The sequence below is a fragment of the Lissotriton helveticus genome, chromosome 4_1 (genome assembly GCF_964261635.1).
Source record: "Lissotriton helveticus chromosome 4_1, aLisHel1.1, whole genome shotgun sequence".
NCBI classification, from domain to species: Eukaryota; Metazoa; Chordata; class Amphibia; order Caudata; family Salamandridae; genus Lissotriton; species Lissotriton helveticus.
In genome coordinates this window covers 971,020,145-971,042,047 of record NC_136063.1, presented here as the reverse complement: position 1 = coordinate 971,042,047, position 21,903 = coordinate 971,020,145, and the positions used below count along the sequence as shown (strand labels likewise).

Below are 21,903 nucleotides of genomic sequence, written 5' to 3'. Positions count from 1 at the left end.
ACCCTCTTTAGCGGCCAGCCCGTGTGGTTGTAGGCCCATCCTTGTATTTTCTTGCTTACTCCAATAAAGGTTTTAAAAAAAAAAAAAAAAAAAAGTATTGGCTTGGAGACTGATTGAAATTATGTCCTTTGCGTTTTTAACTTCATGCTCTAACAGACTAAACTAATAGGCTCACTAAATATATAGAATACTTTTGAAGAATTAGCAGATGAGGAAATGCTATTGATTCCATCCAATCCTTCAAGCAGCGTGTGATTCAAGGAGATAAACAGTCCAAAATGAGACACAAGAAAAATTCATCTTTGTTTAAACAATTAAACTTGGCCTGTACAGGGATCGAACCTGTGACCTTGGCGTTATTAGCACCATGCTCTAACCATCTGAGCTAACAGGCCATTTTGCACAACTCCCTGGAGGTCCAGCATATGAAGAAGGGCAAATGATAGTTAACCCAGGAGATTTGGAAAGCTTAATTTCAGCAGTTTACCATGAAGTTATTGTTATATATTATCAACATGAAGAAAGTAATATGACTTAAAAAAAATTACAATACAAAAGAGATTTTCATACTTAGTGTTAGAACTTAGAACCATTAACATTTTTTCCATGTGGTTAAGCAATAAATAAATATTCATCACCTATATTGAATTGATTCATCTAATCATTTTGTCAGCTTCTTCTCAAAGGAAATATAGAGATAAACATGATACAGTAGAAAATACATCTATTTTCAACATTAAAGGAGCATCAAGTATTGGCTTGGAGACTGATTGAAAGTATGTCCTTGGCGTTTTTAACTTCATGCTCTAACAGACTAAACTAATAGGTCACTAAATATATAGCATACTATTGAAGATGAAGCAGATGATGAAGTCCTACTGATTGTTAATCCGGGATAGTTGGAAAGCTTATATTCAGCTGTTTACATTCATAGTATCTTTATATATTATCAACAAGACTAAACAAAAATGATCTCAATAAATTGCAATAAATAAGAGATTTAGTTACTTGGCGTTAGAACTTAGAACCATTAATAGATATTCCAGGCACTTTAAGAATAGTAATTAATTCTATAATTATATCAAATGTATTCATCCAATCCTTCAAGCAGCGTTTGATCCAAGGAGATAAACAGTCCAAAATAAGACACAAGAAAAATTCATCTTTTTTCAAAGAATTAAACTTGGCCTGTACAGGGATCGAACCTGACACCTTGGCGTTATTAGCATCACTCTCTAACCAACTGAGCTAACAGGCCAATTTGCACATCTTCTGGGGGACCAGCACAGAAAGCAGTGCTAATGATAGTTCAACCGGGAGATTTGGAAAGCTTAATTTCAGCTGTTTAATATGAATTAATTTTCATATTATCAACATGAAGAAACTAATATGACTTCAAAAAAATTGCAATACAAAAGAGATTTCCATACTTAGTGTTAGAATTTTGAACCAGTAACGTTTTTTCCACGTGGTTTAGCAATAAATAAATATTCATCAACTATATTCAATTGATTCATCTAATCATTCTATCAGCTTCTGCGCAAAGGAAATATGGAGGTAAACATGACACAGAAGAAAATACATCTATTTTCAACATTAAAGGAGCATCAAGTATTGGCTTGGAGACTGATTGAAATTATGTCCTTTGCGTTTTTAACTTCATGCTCTAACAGACTAAACTAATAGGCTCACTAAATATATAGAATACTTTTGAAGAATTAGCAGATGAGGAAATGCTACTGATTCCATCCAATCCTTCAAGCAGCGTGTGATTCAAGGAGATAAACAGTCCCAAATGAGACACAAGAAAAATTCATCTTTGTTCAAACAATTAAACTTGGCCTGTACAGGGATCGAACATGTGACCTTGGCGTTATTAGCACCACGCTCTAACCATCTGAGCTAACAGGCCATTTTGCACAACTACCTGGAGGTCCAGCATATGAAGAAGGGCAAATGATAGTTAACCCAGGAGATTTGGAAAGCTTAATTTTAGCAGTTTACCATGAAGTTATTGTTATATATTATCAACATGAAGAAACTAATATGACTTAAAAAAATTACAATACAAAAGAGATTTTCATACTTAGTGTTAGAACTTAGAACCATTAACGTTTTTTCCATGTGGTTAAGCAATAAATAAATATTCATCACCTATATTGAGTTGATTCATCTAATCATTTTATCAGCTTCTCCTCAAAGGAAATATAGAGATAAACATGATACAGTAGAAAATACATCTATTTTCAACATTAAAGGAGCATCAAGTATTGGCTTGGAGACTGATTCAAAGTATGTCCTTGGCATTTTTAACTTCATGCTCTAACAGACTAAACTAATAGGTCACTAAATATATAGCATACTATTGAAGATGAAGCAGATGATGAAGTCCTACTGATTGTTAATCCGGGATAGTTGGAAAGCTTATATATTCAGCTGTTTACATTCATAGTATCTTTATATATTATCAACAAGACTAAACAAAAATGATCTCAATAAATTGCAATAAATAAGAGATTTAGTTACTTGGCGTTAGAACTTAGAACCATTAATAGATATTCCAGGCGCTTTAAGAATAGTAATTAATTCTATAATTATATCAAATGTATTCATCCAATCCTTCAAGCAGCGTTTGATCCAAGATGATAAACAGTCCAAAATGAGACACAAGAAAAATTCATCTTTTTTCAAAGAATTAAACTTGGCCTGTACAGGGATCGAACCTGACACCTTGGCGTTATTAGCATCACTCTCTAACCAACTGAGCTAACAGGCCAATTTGCACATATTCTGGGGGACCAGCACAGAAAGCAGTGCTAATGATAGTTCAACCGGGAGATTTGGAAAGCTTAATTTCAGCTGTTTAATATGAATTAATTTTCATATTATCAACATGAAGAAACTAATATGACTTCAAAAAAATTGCAATACAAAAGAGATTTCCATACTTAGTGTTAGAATTTTGAACCAGTAACGTTTTTTCCACGTGGTTTAGCAATAAATAAATATTCATCAACTATATTCAATTGATTCATCTAATCATTCTATCAGCTTCTGCGCAAAGGAAATATGGAGGTAAACATGATACAGAAGAAAATACATCTATTTTCAACATTAAAGGAGCATCAAGTATTGGCTTGGAGACTGATTGAAAGTATGTCCTTTACGTTTTTAACTTCATGCTCTAACAGACTAAACTAATAGAGTCACTAAATATATAGCATACTATTGAAGATGAAGCAGATGATGAAGTCCTACTGATTGTTAATCCGGGATAGTTGGAAAGCTTATATTCAGCTGTTTACATTCATAGTATCTTTATATATTATCAACAAGACTAAACAAAAATGATCTCAATAAATTGCTATAAATAAGAGATTTAGTTACTTGGCGTTAGAACTTAGAACCATTAATAGATATTCCAGGCGCTTTAAGAATAGTGATTAATTCTATAATTATATCAAATGTATTCATCCAATCCTTCAAGCAGCGTTTGATCCAAGGAGATAAACAGTCCAAAATGAGACACAAGAAAAATTCATCTTTTTCCAAAGAATTAAACTTGGCCTGTACAGGGATCGAACCTGTGACATTGGCGTTATTAGCACCACTCTCTAACCAACTGAGCTAACAGGCCAATTTGAACATCTTCTGGAGGACCAGCACAGGAAGCAGTGCTAATGATAGTTCAACCGGGAGATTTGGAAAGCTTAATTTCAGCTGTTTAATATGAATTAACTTTCATATTATCAACATGAAGAAACTAATATGACTTCAAAAAAATTGCAATACAAAAGAGATTTCCATACTTAGTGTTAGAATTTTGAACCAGTAACGTTTTTTCCACGTGGTTTAGCAATAAATAAATATTCATCAACTATATTCAATTGATTCATCTAATCATTCTATCAGCTTCTGCGCAAAGGAAATATGGAGGTAAACATGATACAGAAGAAAATACATCTATTTTCAACATTAAAGGAGCATCAAGTATTGGCTTGGAGACTGATTGAAATTATGTCCTTTGCGTTTTTAACTTCATGCTCTAACAGACTAAACTAATAGGCTCACTAAATATATAGAATACTTTTGAAGAATTAGCAGATGAGGAAATGCTACTGATTCCATCCAATCCTTCAAGCAGCGTGTGATTCAAGGAGATAAACAGTCCCAAATGAGACACAAGAAAAATTCATCTTTGTTCAAACAATTAAACTTGTCCTGTACAGGGATCGAACCTGTGACCTTGGCGTTATTAGCACCACGCTCTAACCATCTGAGATAACAGGCCATTTTGCACAACTACCTGGAGGTCCAGCATATGAAGAAGGGCAAATGATAGTTAACCCAGGAGATTTGGAAAGCTTAATTTCAGCAGTTTACCATGAACTTATTGTTATATATTATCAACATGAAGAAACTAAAAAAAATTACAATACAAAAGAGATTTTCATACTTAGTGTTAGAACTTAGAACCATTAACGTTTTTTCCATGTGGTTAAGCAATAAATAAATATTCATCACCTATATTGAATTGATTCATCTAATCATTTAATCAGCTTCTCCTCAAAGGAAATATAGAGATAAACATGATACAGTAGAAAATACATCTATTTTCAACATTAAAGGAGCATCAAGTATTGGCTTGGAGACTGATTCAAAGTATGTCCTTGGCATTTTTGACTTCATGCTCTAACAGACTAAACTAATAGGTCACTAAATATATAGCATACTATTGAAGATGAAGCAGATGATGAAGTCCTACTGATTGTTAATCCGGGATAGTTGGAAAGCTTATATTCAGCTGTTTACATTCATAGTATCTTTATATATTATCAACAAGACTAAACAAAAATGATCTCAATAAATTGCAATAAATAAGAGATTTAGTTACTTGGCGTTAGAACTTAGAACCATTAATAGATATTCCAGGCGCTTTAAGAATAGTAATTAATTCTATAATTATATCAAATGTATTCATCCAATCCTTCAAGCAGCGTTTGATCCAAGGAGATAAACAGTCCAAAATGAGACACAAGAAAAATTCATCTTTTTTCAAAGAATTAAACTTGGCCTGTACAGGGATTGAACCTGATACCTTGGTGTTATTAGCATCACTCTCTAACCAACTGAGCTAACAGGCCAATTTGCACATCTTCTGGAGTACCAGCACAGAAAGCAGTGCTAATGATAGTTCAACCGGGAGATTTGGAAAGCTTAATTTCAGCTGTTTAATATGAATTAATTTTCATATTATCAACATGAAGAAACTAATATGACTTCAAAAAAATTGCAATACAAAAGAGATTTCCATACTTAGTGTTAGAATTTTGAACCAGTAACGTTTTTTCCACGTGGTTTAGCAATAAATAAATATTCATCACCTATATTCAATTGATTCATCTAATCATTCTATCAGCTTCTGCGCAAAGGAAATATGATGGTAAACATGATACAGAAGAAAATACATCTATTTTCAACATTAAAGGAGCATCAAATATTGGCTTGGAGACTGATTGAAATTATGTCCTTTGCGTTTTTAACTTCATGCTCTAACAGACTAAACTAATAGGCTAACTAAATATATAGAATACTTTTGAAGAATTAGCGGATCAGGAAATGCTACTGATTCCATCCAATCCTTCAAGCAGCGTGTGATTCAAGAAGATAAACAGTCCAAAATGAGACACAAGAAAAATTCATCTTTGTTCAAACAATTAAACTTGGCCTGTACAGGGATCGAACCTGTGACCTTGGCGTTATTAGCACCACACTCTAACCATCTGAGCTAACAGGCCATTTTGCACAACTACCTGGAGGTCCAGCATATGAAGTAGGGCAAATGATAGTTAACCCAGGAGATTTGGAAAGCTTAATTTCAGCAGTTTACCATGAAGTAATTGTTATATATTATCAACATGAAGAAACTAATATGACTTAAAAAAAATTACAATACAAAAGAGATTTTCATACTTAGTGTTAGAACTTAGAACCATTAATGATTTTTCCATGTGGTTAAGCAATAAATAAATATTCATCACCTATATTGAATTGATTCATCTAATCATTTTATCAGCTTCTCCTCAAAGGAAATATAGAGATAAACATGATACAGTAGAAAATACATCTATTTTCAACATTAAAGGAGCATCAAGTATTGGCTTGGAGACTGATTGAAAGTATGTCCTTGTCTTTTTGAACTTCATGCTCTAACAGACTAAACTAATAGAGTCACTAAATATATAGCATACTATTGAAGATGAAGCAGATGATGAAGTCCTACTGATTGTTAATCCGGGATAGTTGGAAAGCTTATATTCAGCTGTTTACATTCATAGTATCTTTATATATTATCAACAAGACTAAACAAAAATGATCTCAATAAATTGCTATAAATAAGAGATTTAGTTACTTGGCGTTAGAACTTAGAACCATTAATAGATATTCCAGGCGCTTTAAGAATAGTAATTCATTCTATAATTATATCAAATGTATTCATCGAGTCCTTCAAGCAGCGTTTGATCCAAGGAGATAAACAGTCCAAAATGAGATACAAGAAAAATTAATCTTTTTTCAAAGAATTAAGCTTGGCCTGTAGAGGGATCGAACCTGTGACCTTGGCGTTATTAGCACCACACTCTAACCAACCGAGCTAACAGGCCAATTTGCACATCTTCTGGAAGACCAGCACAGGAAGCAGTGCTAATGATAGTTCAACCGGGAGATTTGGAAAGCTTAATTTCAGCTGTTTAATATGAATTAACTTTCATATTATCAACATGAAGAAACTAATATGACTTCAAAAAAATTGCAATACAAAAGAGATTTCCATACTTAGTGTTAGAATTTTGAACCAGTAACGTTTTTTCCACGTGGTTTAGCAATAAATAAATATTCATCACCTATATTCAATTGATTCATCAAATCATTCTATCAGCTTCTGCGCAAAGGAAATATGGAGGTAAACATGATACAGAAGAAAATACATCTATTTTCAACATTAAAGGAGCATCAAATATTGGCTTGGAGACTGATTGAAATGATGTCCTTTGCATTTTTAACTTCATGCTCTAACAGACTAAACTAATAGGCTCACTAAATATATAGAATACTTTAGAAGAATTAGCAGATGATGAAATGCTACTGATTCCATCCAATCCTTCAAGCAGCGTGTGATTCAAGAAGATAAACAGTCCAAAATGAGACACAAGAAAAATTAATCTTTGTTCAAACAATTAAACTTGGCCTGTACAGGGATCGAACCTGTGACCTTGGCGTTATTAGCACCACGCTCTAACCATCTGAGCTAACAGGCCATTTTGCACAACTACCTGGAGGTCCAGCATATGAAGAAGGGCAAATGATAGTTAACCCAGGAGATTTGGAAAGCTTAATTTCAGCAGTTTACCATGAAGTTATTGTTATATATTATCAACATGAAGAAACTAATATGACTTAAAAAAAATTACAATACAAAAGAGATTTTCATACTTAGTGTTAGAACTTAGAACCATTAACGTTTTTTCCATGTGGTTAAGCAATAAATAAATATTCATCACCTATATTGAATTGATTCATCTAATCATTTTATCAGCTTCTCCTCAAAGGAAATATAGAGATACACATGATACAGTAGAAAATACATCTATTTTCAACATTAAAGGAGCATCAAGTATTGGCTTGGAGACTGATTGAAAGTATGTCCTTGTCGTTTTTAACTTCATGCTCTAACAGACTAAACTAATAGAGTCACTAAATATATAGCATACTATTGAAGATGAAGCAGATGATGAAGTCCTACTGATTGTTAATCCGGGATAGTTGGAAAGCTTATATTCAGCTGTTTACATTCATAGTATCTTTATATATTATCAACAAGACTAAACAAAAATGATCTCAATAAATTGCTATAAATAAGAGATTTAGTTACTTGGCGTTAGAACTTAGAACCATTAATAGATATTCCAGGCGCTTTAAGAATAGTAATTAATTCTATAATTATATCAAATGTATTCATCGAGTCCTTCAAGCAGCGTTTGATCCAAGGAGATAAACAGTCCAAAATGAGACACAAGAAAAATTCATCTTTTTTCAAAGAATTAAGCTTGGCCTGTAGAGGGATCGAACCTGTGACCTTGGCGTTATTAACACCACTCTCTAACCAACTGAGCTAACAGGCCAATTTGCACATCTTCTGGAGGACCAGCACAGGAAGCAGTGCTAATGATAGTTCAACCGGGAGATTTGGAAAGCTTAATTTCAGCTGTTTAATATGAATTAACTTTCATATTATCAACATGAAGAAACTAATATGACTTCAAAAAAATTGCAATACAAAAGAGATTTCCATACTTAGTGTTAGAATTTTGAACCAGTAACGTTTTTTCCACGTGGTTTAGCAATAAATGAATATTCATCACCTATATTCAATTGATTCATCAAATCATTCTATCAGCTTCTGCGCAAAGGAAATATGGAGGTAAACATGATACAGAAGAAAATACATCTATTTTCAACATTAAAGGAGCATCAAATATTGGCTTGGAGACTGATTGAAATGATGTCCTTTGCGTTTTTAACTTCATGCTCTAACAGACTAAACTAATAGGCTCACTAAATATATAGAATACTTTAGAAGAATTAGCAGATGATGAAATGCTACTGATTCCATCCAATCCTTCAAGCAGCGTGTGATTCAAGAAGATAAACAGTCCAAAATGAGACACAAGAAAAATTCATCTTTGTTCAAACAATTAAAATTGGCCTGTACAGGGATCGAACCTGTGACCTTGGCGTTATTAGCACCACGCTCTAACCATCTGAGCTAACAGGCCATTTTGCACTACTACATGGAGGTCCAGCATATGAAGAAGGGCAAATGATAGTTAACCCAGGAGATTTGGAAAGCTTAATTTCAGCAGTTTACCATGAAGTTATTGTTATATATTATGAACATGAAGAAACTAATATGACTTAAAAAAAATTACAATACAAAAGAGATTTTCATACTTAGTGTTAGAACTTAGAACCATTAACGTTTTTTCCATGTGGTTAAGCAATAAATAAATATTCATCACCTATATTGAATTGATTCATCTAATCATTTTATCAGCTTCTCCTCAAAGGAAATATAGAGATACACATGATACAGTAGAAAATACATCTATTTTCAACATTAAAGGAGCATCAAGTATTGGCTTGGAGACTGATTGAAAGTATGTCCTTGTCGTTTTTAACTTCATGCTCTAACAGACTAAACTAATAGAGTCACTAAATATATAGCATACTATTGAAGATGAAGCAGATGATGAAGTCCTACTGATTGTTAATCCGGGATAGTTGGAAAGCTTATATTCAGCTGTTTACATTCATAGTATCTTTATATATTATCAACAAGACTAAACAAAAATGATCTCAATAAATTGCTATAAATAAGAGATTTAGTTACTTGGCGTTAGAACTTAGAACCATTAATAGATATTCCAGGCGCTTTAAGAATAGTAATTAATTCTATAATTATATCAAATGTATTCATCGAGTCCTTCAAGCAGCGTTTGATCCAAGGAGATAAACAGTCCAAAATGAGACACAAGAAAAATTCATCTTTTTTCAAAGAATTAAGCTTGGCCTGTAGAGGGATCGAACCTGTGACCTTGGCGTTATTAACACCACGCTCTAACCAACTGAGCTAACAAGCCAATTTGCACATCTTCTGGAGGACCAGCACAGGAAGCAGTGCTAATGATAGTTCAACCGGGAGATTTGGAAAGCTTAATTTCAGCTGTTTAATATGAATTAACTTTCATATTATCAACATGAAGAAACTAATATGACTTCAAAAAAATTGCAATACAAAAGAGATTTCCATACTTAGTGTTAGAATTTTGAACCAGTAACGTTTTTTCCACGTGGTTTAGCAATAAATGAATATTCATCACCTATATTCAATTGATTCATCAAATCATTCTATCAGCTTCTGCGCAAAGGAAATATGGAGGTAAACATGATACAGAAGAAAATACATCTATTTTCAACATTAAAGGAGCATCAAATATTGGCTTGGAGACTGATTGAAATGATGTCCTTTGCGTTTTTAACTTCATGATCTAACAGACTAAACTAATAGTCTCACTAAATATATAGAATACTTTAGAAGAATTAGCAGATGATGAAATGCTACTGATTCCATCCAATCCTTCAAGCAGCGTGTGATTCAAGAAGATAAACAGTCCAAAATGAGACACAAGAAAAATTCCTCTTTGTTCAAACAATTAAACTTGGCCTGTCCTGGGATCGAACCTGTGACCTTGGCGTTATTAGCCCCACGCTCTAACCATCTGAGCTAACAGGCCATTTTGCACAACTACCTGGAGGTCCAGCAAATGAAGAAGGGCAAATGATAGTTAACCCAGGAGATTTGGAAAGCTTAATTTCAGCAGTTTACCATGAAGTTATTGTTATATATTATCAACATGAAGAAACTAATATGACTTAAAAAAAATTACAATACAAAAGAGATTTTCATACTTATTGTTAGAACTTAGAACCATTAACGTTTTTTCCATGTGGTTAAGCAATAAATAAATATTCATCACCTATATTGAATTGATTCATCTAATCATTTTATCAGCTTCTCCTCAAAGGAAATATAGAGATAAACATGATACAGTAGAAAATACATCTATTTTCAACATTAAAGGAGCATCAAGTATTGGCTTGGAGACTGATTGAAAGTATGTCCTTGGCGTTTTTAACTTCATGTTCTAACAGACTAAACTAATAGGTCACTAAATATATAGCATACTATTGAAGATGAAGCAGATGATGAAGTCCTACTGATTGTTAATCCGGGATAGTTGGAAAGCTTATATGCAGCTGTTTACATTCATAGTATCTTTATATATTATCAACAAGACTAAACAAAAATGATCTCAATAAATTGCAATAAATAAGAGATTTAGTTACTTGGCGTTAGAACTTAGAACCATTAATAGATATTCCAGGCGCTTTAAGAATAGTAATTAATTCTATAATTATATCAAATGTATTCATCCAATCCTTCAAGCAGCGTTTGATCCAAGGAGATAAACAGTCCAAAATGAGACACAAGAAAAATTCATCTTTTTCCAAAGAATTAAACTTGGTCTGTACAGGGATCGAACCTGTGACCTTGGCGTTATTAGCACCACTCTCTAACCAACTGAGCTAACAGGCCAATTTGCACATCTTCTGGAGGACCAGCACAGGAAGCAGTGCTAATGATAGTTCAACCGGGAGATTTGGAAAGCTTAATTTCAGCTGTTTAATATGAATTAACTTTCATATTATCAACATGAAGAAACTAATATGACTTCAAAAAAATTGCAATACAAAAGAGATTTCCATACTTAGTGTTAGAATTTTGAACCAGTAACGTTTTTTCCACGTGGTTTAGCAATAAATAAATATTCATCAACTATATTCAATTGATTCATCTAATCATTCTATCAGCTTCTGCGCAAAGGAAATATGGAGGTAAACATGATACAGAAGAAAATACATCTATTTTTAACATTAAAGGAGCATCAAGTATTGGCTTGGAGACTGATTGAAAGTATGTCCTTGGCGTTTTTAACTTCATGCTCTAACAGACTAAACTAATAGGTCACTAAATATATAGCATACTATTGAAGATGAAGCAGATGATGAAGTCCTACTGATTGTTAATCCGGGATAGTTGGAAAGCTTATATTCAGCTGTTTACATTCATAGTATCTTTATATATTATCAACAAGTCTAAACAAAAATGATCTCAATAAATTGCAATAAATAAGAGATTTAGTTACTTGGCGTTAGAACTTAGAACCATTAATAGATATTCCAGGCACTTTAAGAATAGTAATTAATTCTTTAATTATATCAAATGTATTCATCCAATCCTTCAAGCAGCGTTTGATCCAAGGAGATAAACAGTCCAAAATGAGACACAAGAAAAATTCATCTTTTTTCAAAGAATTAAACTTGGCCTGTACAGGGATCGAACCTGACACCTTGGCGTTATTAGCATCACTCTCTAACCAACTGAGCTAACAGGCCAATTTGCACATCTTCTGGGGGACCAGCACAGAAAGCAGTGCTAATGATAGTTCAACCGGGAGATTTGGAAAGCTTAATTTCAGCTGTTTAATATGAATTAACTTTCATATTATCAACATGAAGAAACTAATATGACTTCAAAAAAATTGCAATACAAAAGAGATTTCCATACTTAGTGTTAGAATTTTGAACCAGTAACGTTTTTTCCACGTGGTTTAGCAATAAATAAATATTCATCACCTATATTCAATTGATTAATCAAATCATTCTATCAGCTTCTGCGCAAAGGAAATATGGAGGTAAACATGATACAGAAGAAAATACATCTATTTTCAACATTAAAGGAGCATCAAATATTGGCTTGGAGACTGATTGAAATGATGTCCTTTGCATTTTTAACTTCATGCTCTAACAGACTAAACTAATAGGCTCACTAAATATATAGAATACTTTAGAAGAATTAGCAGATGATGAAATGCTACTGATTCCATCCAATCCTTCAAGCAGCGTGTGATTCAAGAAGATAAACAGTCCAAAATGAGACACAAGAAAAATTCATCTTTGTTCAAACAATTAAACTTGGCCTGTACAGGGATCGAACCTGTGACCTTGGCGTTATTAGCACCACGCTCTAACCATCTGAGCTAACAGGCCATTTTGCACAACTACCTGGAGGTCCAGCATATGAAGAAGGGCAAATGATAGTTAACCCAGGAGATTTGGAAAGCTTAATTTCAGCAGTTTACCATGAAGTTATTGTTATATATTATCAACATGAAGAAACTAATATGACTTAAAAAAAATTACAATACAAAAGAGATTTCCATACTTAGTGTTAGAATTTTGAACCAGTAACGTTTTTTCCACGTGGTTTAGCAATAAATAAATATTCATCACCTATATTCAATTGATTCATCTAATCATTATATCAGCTTCTTCGCAAAGGAAATATGATGGTAAACATGATACAGAAGAAAATACATCTATTTTCAACATTAAAGGAGCATCAAATATTGGCTTGGAGACTGATTGAAATTATGTCCTTTGCGTTTTTAACTTCATGCTCTAACAGACTAAACTAATAGGCTAACTAAATATATAGAATACTTTTGAAGAATTAGCAGATGAGGAAATGCTACTGATTCCATCCAATCCTTCAAGCAGCGTGTGATTCAAGAAGATAAACAGTCCAAAATGAGACACAAGAAAAATTCATCTTTGTTCAAACAATTAAACTTGGCCTGTACAGGGATCGAAACTGTGACCTTGGCGTTATTAGCACCACACTCTAACGATCTGAGCTAACAGGCCATTTTGCACAACTACCTGGAGGTCCAGCATATGAAGAAGGGCAAATGATAGTTAACCCAGGAGATTTGGAAAGCTTAATTTCAGCAGTTTACCATGAAGTTATTGTTATATATTATCAACATGAAGAAACTAATATGACTTAAAAAAAATTACAATACAAAAGAGATTTTCATACTTAGTGTTAGAACTTAGAACCATTAACATTTTTTCCATGTGGTTAAGCAATAAATAAATATTCATCACCTATATTGAATTGATTCATCTAATCATTTTATCAGCTTCTTCTCAAAGGAAATATAGAGATAAACATGATACAGTAGAAAATACATCTATTTTCAACATTAAAGGAGCATCAAGTATTGGCTTGGAGACTGATTGAAAGTATGTCCTTGGCGTTTTTAACTTCATGCTCTAACAGACTAAACTAATAGGTCACTAAATATATAGCATACTATTGAAGATGAAGCAGATGATGAAGTCCTACTGATTGTTAATCCGGGATAGTTGGAAAGCTTATATTCAGCTGTTTACATTCATAGTATCTTTATATATTATCAACAAGACTAAACAAAAATGATCTCAATAAATTGCAATAAATAAGAGATTTAGTTACTTGGCGTTAGAACTTAGAACCATTAATAGATATTCCAGGCGCTTTAAGAATAGTAATTAATTCTATAATTATATCAAATGTATTCATCCAATCCTTCAAGCAGCGTTTGATCCAAGGAGATAAACAGTCCAAAATGAGACACAAGAAAAATTCATCTTTTTTCAAAGAATTAAACTTGGCCTGTACAGGGATCGAACCTGACACCTTGGCGTTATTAGCATCACTCTCTAACCAACTGAGCTAACAGGCCAATTTGCACATCTTCTGGAGGACCAGCACAGGAAGCAGTGCTAATGATAGTTCAACCGGGAGATTTGGAAAGCTTAATTTCAGCTGTTTAATATGAATTAACTTTCATATTATCAACATGAAGAAACTAATATGACTTCAAAAAAATTGCAATACAAAAGAGATTTCCATACTTAGTGTTAGAATTTTGAACCAGTAACGTTTTTTCCACGTGGTTTAGCAATAAATAAATATTCATCACCTATATTCAATTGATTCATCAAATCATTCTATCAGCTTCTGCGCAAAGGAAATATGGAGGTAAACATGATACAGAAGAAAATACATCTATTTTCAACATTAAAGGAGCATCAAATATTGGCTTGGAGACTGATTGAAATGATGTCCTTTGCGTTTTTAACTTCATGCTCTAACAGACTAAACTAATAGGCTCACTAAATATATAGAATACTTTAGAAGAATTAGCAGATGATGAAATGCTACTGATTCCATCCAATCCTTCAAGCAGCGTGTGATTCAAGAAGATAAACAGTCCAAAATGAGACACAAGAAAAATTCATCTTTGTTCAAACAATTAAACTTGGCCTGTACAGGGATCGAACCTGTGACCTTGGCGTTATTAGCACCACGCTCTAACCATCTGAGCTAACAGGCCATTTTGCACAGCTACCTGGAGGTCCAGCATATGAAGAAGGGCAAATGATAGTTAACCCAGGAGATTTGGAAAGCTTAATTTCAGCAGTTTACCATGAAGTTATTGTTATATATTATCAACATGAAGAAACTAATATGACTTAAAAAAAATTACAATACAAAAGAGATTTTCATACTTAGTGTTAGAACTTAGAACCATTAACGTTTTTTCCATGTGGTTAAGCAATAAATAAATATTCATCACCTATATTGAATTGATTCATCTAATCATTTTATCAGCTTCTCCTCAAAGGAAATATAGAGATACACATGATACAGTAGAAAATACATCTATTTTCAACATTAAAGGAGCATCAAGTATTGGCTTGGAGACTGATTGAAAGTATGTCCTTGTTGTTTTTAACTTCATGCTCTAACAGACTAAACTAATAGAGTCACTAAATATATAGCATACTATTGAAGATGAAGCAGATGATGAAGTCCTACTGATTGTTAATCCGGGATAGTTGGAAAGCTTATATTCAGCTGTTTACATTCATAGTATCTTTATATATTATCAACAAGACTAAACAAAAATGATCTCAATAAATTGCTATAAATAAGAGATTTAGTTACTTGGCGTTAGAACTTAGAACCATTAATAGATATTCCAGGCGCTTTAAGAATAGTAATTAATTCTATAATTATATCAAATGTATTCATCGAGTCCTTCAAGCAGCGTTTGATCCAAGGAGATAAACAGTTCAAAATGAGACACAAGAAAAATTCATCTTTTTTCAAAGAATTAAGCGTGGCCTGTAGAGGGATCGAACCTGTGACCTTCGCGTTATTAACACCACGCTCTAACCATCTGAGCTAACAGGCCAATTTGCACATCTTCTGGAGGACCAGCACAGGAAGCAGTGCTAATGATAGTTCAACCGGGAGATTTGGAAAGCTTAATTTCAGCTGTTTAATATGAATTAACTTTCATATTATCAACATGAAGAAACTAATATGACTTCAAAAAAATTGCAATACAAAAGAGATTTCCATACTTAGTGTTAGAATTTTGAATCAGTAACGTTTTTTCCATGTGGTTTAGCAATAAATGAATATTCATCACCTATTTTCAATTGATTCATCAAATCATTCTATCAGCTTCTGCGCAAAGGAAATATGGAGGTAAACATGATACAGAAGAAAATACATCTATTTTCAACATTAAAGGAGCATCAAATATTGGCTTGGAGACTGATTGAAATGATGTCCTTTGCGTTTTTAACTTCATGCTCTAACAGACTAAACTAATAGGCTCACTAAATATATAGAATACTTTAGAAGAATTAGCAGATGATGAAATGCTACTGATTCCATCCAATCCTTCAAGCAGCGTGTGATTCAAGAAGATAAACAGTCCAAAATGAGACACAAGAAAAATTCCTCTTTGTTCAAACAATTAAACTTGGCCTGTCCTGGGATCGAACCTGTGACCTTGGCGTTATTAGCACCACGCTCTAACCATCTGAGCTAACAGGCCATTTTGCACAACCACCTGGAGGTCCAGCAAATGAAGAAGGGCAAATGATAGTTAACCCAGGAGATTTGGAAAGCTTAATTTCAGCAGTTTACCATGAAGTTATTGTTATATATTATCAACATGAAGAAACTAATATGACTTAAAAAAAAATTACAATACAAAAGAGATTTTCATACTTAGTGTTAGAACTTAGAACCATTAACGTTTTTTCCACGTGGTTAAGCAATAAATAAATATTCATCACCTATATTGAATTGATTCATCTAATCATTTTATCAGCTTCTCCTCAAAGGAAATATAGAGATAAACATGATACAGTAGAAAATACATCTATTTTCAACATTAAAGGAGCATCAAGTATTGGCTTGGAGACTGATTGAAAGTATGTCCTTGGCGTTTTTAACTTCATGCTCTAACAGACTAAACTAATAGGTCACTAAATATATAGCATACTATTGAAGATGAAGCAGATGATGAAGTCCTACTGATTGTTAATCCGGGATAGTTGGAAAGCTTATATGCAGCTGTTTACATTCATAGTATCTTTATATATTATCAACAAGACTAAACAAAAATGATCTCAATAAATTGCAATAAATAAGAGATTTAGTTACTTGGCGTTAGAACTTAGAACCATTAATAGATATTCCAGGCGCTTTAAGAATAGTAATTAATTCTATAATTATATCAAATGTATTCATCGAGTCCTTCAAGCAGCGTTTGATCCAAGGAGATAAACAGTCCAAAATGAGACACAAGAAAAATTCATCTTTTTTCAAAGAATTAAGCTTGGCCTGTAGAGGGATCGAACCTGTGACCTTGGCGTTATTAACACCACGCTCTAACCAACTGAGCTAACAGGCCAATTTGCACATCTTCTGGAGGACCAGCACAGGAAGCAGTGCTAATGATAGTTCAACCGGGAGATTTGGAAAGCTTAATTTCAGCTGTTTAATATGAATTAACTTTCATATTATCAACATGAAGAAACTAATATGACTTCAAAAAAATTGCAATACAAAGGAGATTTCCATACTTAGTGTTAGAATTTTGAACCAGTAACGTTTTTTCCACGTGGTTTAGCAATAAATAAATATTCATCACCTATATTCAATTGATTCATCTAATCATTCTATCAGCTTCTTCGCAAAGGAAATATGATGGTAAACATGATACAGAAGAAAATACATCTATTTTCAACATTAAAGGAGCATCAAATATTGGCTTGGAGACTGATTGAAATTATGTCCTTTGCGTTTTTAACTTCATGCTCTAACAGACTAAACTAATAGGCTAACTAAATATATAGAATACTTTTGAAGAATTAGCAGATGAGGAAATGCTACTGATTCCATCCAATCCTTCAAGCAGCGTGTGATTCAAGAAGATAAACAGTCCAAAATGAGACACAAGAAAAATTCATCTTTGTTCAAACAATTAAACTTGGCCTGTACAGGGATCGAACCTGTGACCTTGGCGTTATTAGCACCACACTCTAACCATCTGAGCTAACAGGCCATTTTGCACAACTACCTGGAGGTCCAGCATATGAAGAAGGGCAAATGATAGTTAACCCAGGAGATTTGGAAAGCTTAATTTCAGCAGTTTACCATGAAGTTATTGTTATATATTATCAACATGAAGAAACTAATATGACTTAAAAAAAATTACAATACAAAAGAGATTTTCATACTTAGTGTTAGAACTTAGAACCATTAACATTTTTTCCATGTGGTTAAGCAATAAATAAATATTCATCACCTATATTGAATTGATTCATCTAATCATTTTATCAGCTTCTTCTCAAAGGAAATATAGAGATAAACATGATACAGTAGAAAATACATCTATTTTCAACATTAAAGGAGCATCAAGTATTGGCTTGGAGACTGATTGAAAGTATGTCCTTGGCGTTTTTAACTTAATGCTCTAACAGACTAAACTAATAGGTCACTAAATATATAGCATACTATTGAAGATGAAGCAGATGATGAAGTCCTACTGATTGTTAATCCGGGATAGTTGGAAAGCTTATATTCAGCTGTTTACATTCATAGTATCTTTATATATTATCAACAAGACTAAACAAAAATGATCTCAATAAATTGCAATAAATAAGAGATTTAGTTACTTGGCGTTAGAACTTAGAACCATTAATAGATATTCCAGGCGCTTTAAGAATAGTAATTAATTCTATAATTATATCAAATGTATTCATCCAATCCTTCAAGCAGCGTTTGATCCAAGGAGATAAACAGTCCAAAATGAGACACAAGAAAAATTCATCTTTTTTCAAAGAATTAAACTTGGCCTGTACAGGGATCGAACCTGACACCTTGGCGTTATTAGCATCACTCTCTAACCAACTGAGCTAACAGGCCAATTTGCACATCTTCTGGGGGACCAGCACAGAAAGCAGTGCTAATGATAGTTCAACCGGGAGATTTGGAAAGCTTAATTTCAGCTGTTTAATATGAATTAATTTTCATATTATCAACATGAAGAAACTAATATGACTTCAAAAAAATTGCAATACAAAAGAGATTTCCATACTTAGTGTTAGAATTTTGAACCAGTAACGTTTTTTCCACGTGGTTTAGCAATAAATAAATATTCATCACCTATATTCAATTGATTCATCTAATCATTCTATCAGCTTCTGCGCAAAGGAAATATGATGGTAAACATGATACAGAAGAAAATACATCTATTTTCAACATTAAAGGAGCATCAAATATTGGCTTGGAGACTGATTGAAATTATGTCCTTTGCGTTTTTAACTTCATGCTCTAACAGACTAAACTAATAGGCTAACTAAATATATAGAATACTTTTGAAGAATTAGCAGATGAGGAAATGCTACTGATTCCATCCAATCCTTCAAGCAGCGTGTGATTCAAGAAGATAAACAGTCCAAAATGAGACACAAGAAAAATTCATCTTTGTTCAAACAATTAAACTTGGCCTGTACAGGGATCGAACCTGTGACCTTGGCGTTATTAGCACCACACTCTAACCATCTGAGCTAAAGGGCCATTTTGCACAACTACCTGGAGGTCCAGCATATGAAGTAGGGCAAATGATAGTTAACCCAGGAGATTTGGAAAGCTTAATTTCAGCAGTTTACCATGAAGTTATTGTTATATATTATCAACATGAAGAAACTAATATGACTTAAAAAAAATTACAATACAAAAGAGATTTTCATACTTAGTGTTAGAACTTAGAACCATTAATGTTTTTTCCATGTGGTTAAGCAATAAATAAATATTCATCACCTATATTGAATTGATTCATCTAATCATTTTATCAGCTTCTCCTCAAAGGAAATATAGAGATAAACATGATACAGTAGAAAATACATCTATTTTCAACATTAAAGGAGCATCAAGTATTGGCTTGGAGACTGATTGAAAGTATGTCCTTGTCGTTTTTAACTTCATGCTCTAACAGACTAAACTAATAGAGTCACTAAATATATAGCATACTATTGAAGATGAAGCAGATGATGAAGTCCTACTGATTGTTAATCCGGGATAGTTGGAAAGCTTATATTCAGCTGTTTACATTCATAGTATCTTTATATATTATCAACAAGACTAAACAAAAATGATCTCAATAAATTGCTATAAATAAGAGATTTAGTTACTTGGCGTTAGAACTTAGAACCATTAATAGATATTCCAGGCGCTTTAAGAATAGTAATTCATTCTATAATTATATCAAATGTATTCATCGAGTCCTTCAAGCAGCGTTTGATCCAAGGAGATAAACAGTCCAAAATGAGATACAAGAAAAATTAATCTTTTTTCAAAGAATTAAGCTTGGCCTGTAGAGGGATCGAACCTGTGACCGTGGCGTTATTAGCACCACACTCTAACCAACTGAGCTAACAGGCCAATTTGCACATCTTCTGGGGGACCAGCACGGAAAGCAGTGCTAATGATAGTTCAACCGGGAGATTTGGAAAGCTTAATTTCAGCTGTTTAATATGAATTAACTTTCATATTATCAACATGATGAAACTAATATGACTTCAAAAAAATTGCAATACAAAAGAGATTTCCATACTTAGTGTTAGAATTTTGAACCAGTAACGTTTTTTCCACGCGGTTTAGCAATAAATGAATATTCATCACCTATATTCAATTGATTCATCAAATCATTCTATCAGCTTCTGCGCAAAGGAAATATGGAGGTAAACATGATACAGAAGAAAATACATCTATTTTCAACATTAAAGGAGCATCAAATATTGGCTTGGAGACTGATTGAAATGATGTCCTTTGCGTTTTTAACTTCATGCTCTAACAGACTAAACTAATAGGCTCACTAAATATATAGAATACTTTAGAAGAATTAGCAGATGATGAAATGCTACTGATTCCATCCAATCCTTCAAGCAGCGTGTGATTCAAGAAGATAAACAGTCCAAAATGAGACACAAGAAAAATTCCTCTTTGTTCAAACAATTAAACTTGGCCTGTCCTGGGATCGAACCTGTGACCTTGGCGTTATTAGCACCACGCTCTACCCATCTGAGCTAACAGGCCATTTTGCACAACTACCTGGAGGTCCAGCAAATGAAGAAGGGCAAATGATAGTTAACCCAGGAGATTTGGAAAGCTTAATTTCAGCAGTTTACCATGAAGTTATTGTTACAATATTATCAACATGAAGAAACTAATATGACTTAAAAAAAATTACAATACAAAAGAGAAATTCATACTTAGTGTTAGAACTTAGAACCATTAACGTTTTTTCCATGTGGTTAAGCAATAAATAAATATTCATCACCTATATTGAATTGATTCATCTAATCATTTTATCAGCTTCTCCTCAAAGGAAATATAGAGATAAACATGATACAGTAGAAAATACATCTATTTTCAACGTTAAAGGAGCAACAAGTATTGGCTTGGAGACTGATTGAAAGTATGTCCTTGTCGTTTTTAACTTCATGCTCTAACAGACTAAACTAATAGAGTCACTAAATATATAGCATACTATTGAAGATGAAGCAGATGATGAAGTCCTACTGATTGTTAATCTGGGATAGTTGGAAAGCTTATATTCAGCTGTTTACATTCATAGTATCTTTATATATTATCAACAAGACTAAACAAAAATGATCTCAATAAATTGCAATAAATAAGAGATTTAGTTACTTGGCGTTAGAACTTAGAACCATTAATAGATATTCCAGGCGCTTTAAGAATAGTAATTAATTCTATAATTATATCAAATGTATTCATCCAATCCTTCAAGCAGCGTTTGATCCAAGGAGATAAACAGTCCAAAATGAGACACAAGAAAAATTCATCTTTTTCCAAAGAATTAAACTTGGTCTGTACAGGGTTCGAACCTGTGACCTTGGCGTTATTAGCATTACTCTCTAACCAACTGAGCTAACAGGCCAATTTGCACATCTTCTGGAGGACCAGCACAGGAAGCAGTGCTAATGATAGTTCAACCGGGAGAT

General features: G+C 33.1%; 7 non-coding genes across 7 annotated transcripts; all 7 read right to left on the bottom strand.

Moving 5' to 3' along the window:
* Positions 1-321: 321 nt before the first annotated feature.
* On the bottom strand, positions 322-395 carry TRNAI-AAU (transfer RNA isoleucine (anticodon AAU)). Its single transcript has one exon. It is a non-coding gene; the product is annotated as a tRNA-Ile (tRNA).
* Positions 396-5,724: 5,329 nt separating this feature from the next.
* On the bottom strand, positions 5,725-5,798 carry TRNAI-AAU (transfer RNA isoleucine (anticodon AAU)). The gene has a single exon. It is a non-coding gene; the product is annotated as a tRNA-Ile (tRNA).
* A 1,444-nt stretch (positions 5,799-7,242) lies between these two features.
* TRNAI-AAU (transfer RNA isoleucine (anticodon AAU)) lies at positions 7,243-7,316 on the bottom strand. The gene has a single exon. It is a non-coding gene; the product is annotated as a tRNA-Ile (tRNA).
* A 1,444-nt stretch (positions 7,317-8,760) lies between these two features.
* On the bottom strand, positions 8,761-8,834 carry TRNAI-AAU (transfer RNA isoleucine (anticodon AAU)). Its single transcript has one exon. It is a non-coding gene; the product is annotated as a tRNA-Ile (tRNA).
* A 3,821-nt stretch (positions 8,835-12,655) lies between these two features.
* Positions 12,656-12,729, bottom strand: TRNAI-AAU (transfer RNA isoleucine (anticodon AAU)). Its single transcript has one exon. It is a non-coding gene; the product is annotated as a tRNA-Ile (tRNA).
* Positions 12,730-14,829: 2,100 nt separating this feature from the next.
* On the bottom strand, positions 14,830-14,903 carry TRNAI-AAU (transfer RNA isoleucine (anticodon AAU)). The gene has a single exon. It is a non-coding gene; the product is annotated as a tRNA-Ile (tRNA).
* Positions 14,904-17,865: 2,962 nt separating this feature from the next.
* On the bottom strand, positions 17,866-17,939 carry TRNAI-AAU (transfer RNA isoleucine (anticodon AAU)). The gene has a single exon. It is a non-coding gene; the product is annotated as a tRNA-Ile (tRNA).
* Positions 17,940-21,903: the final 3,964 nt, after the last annotated feature.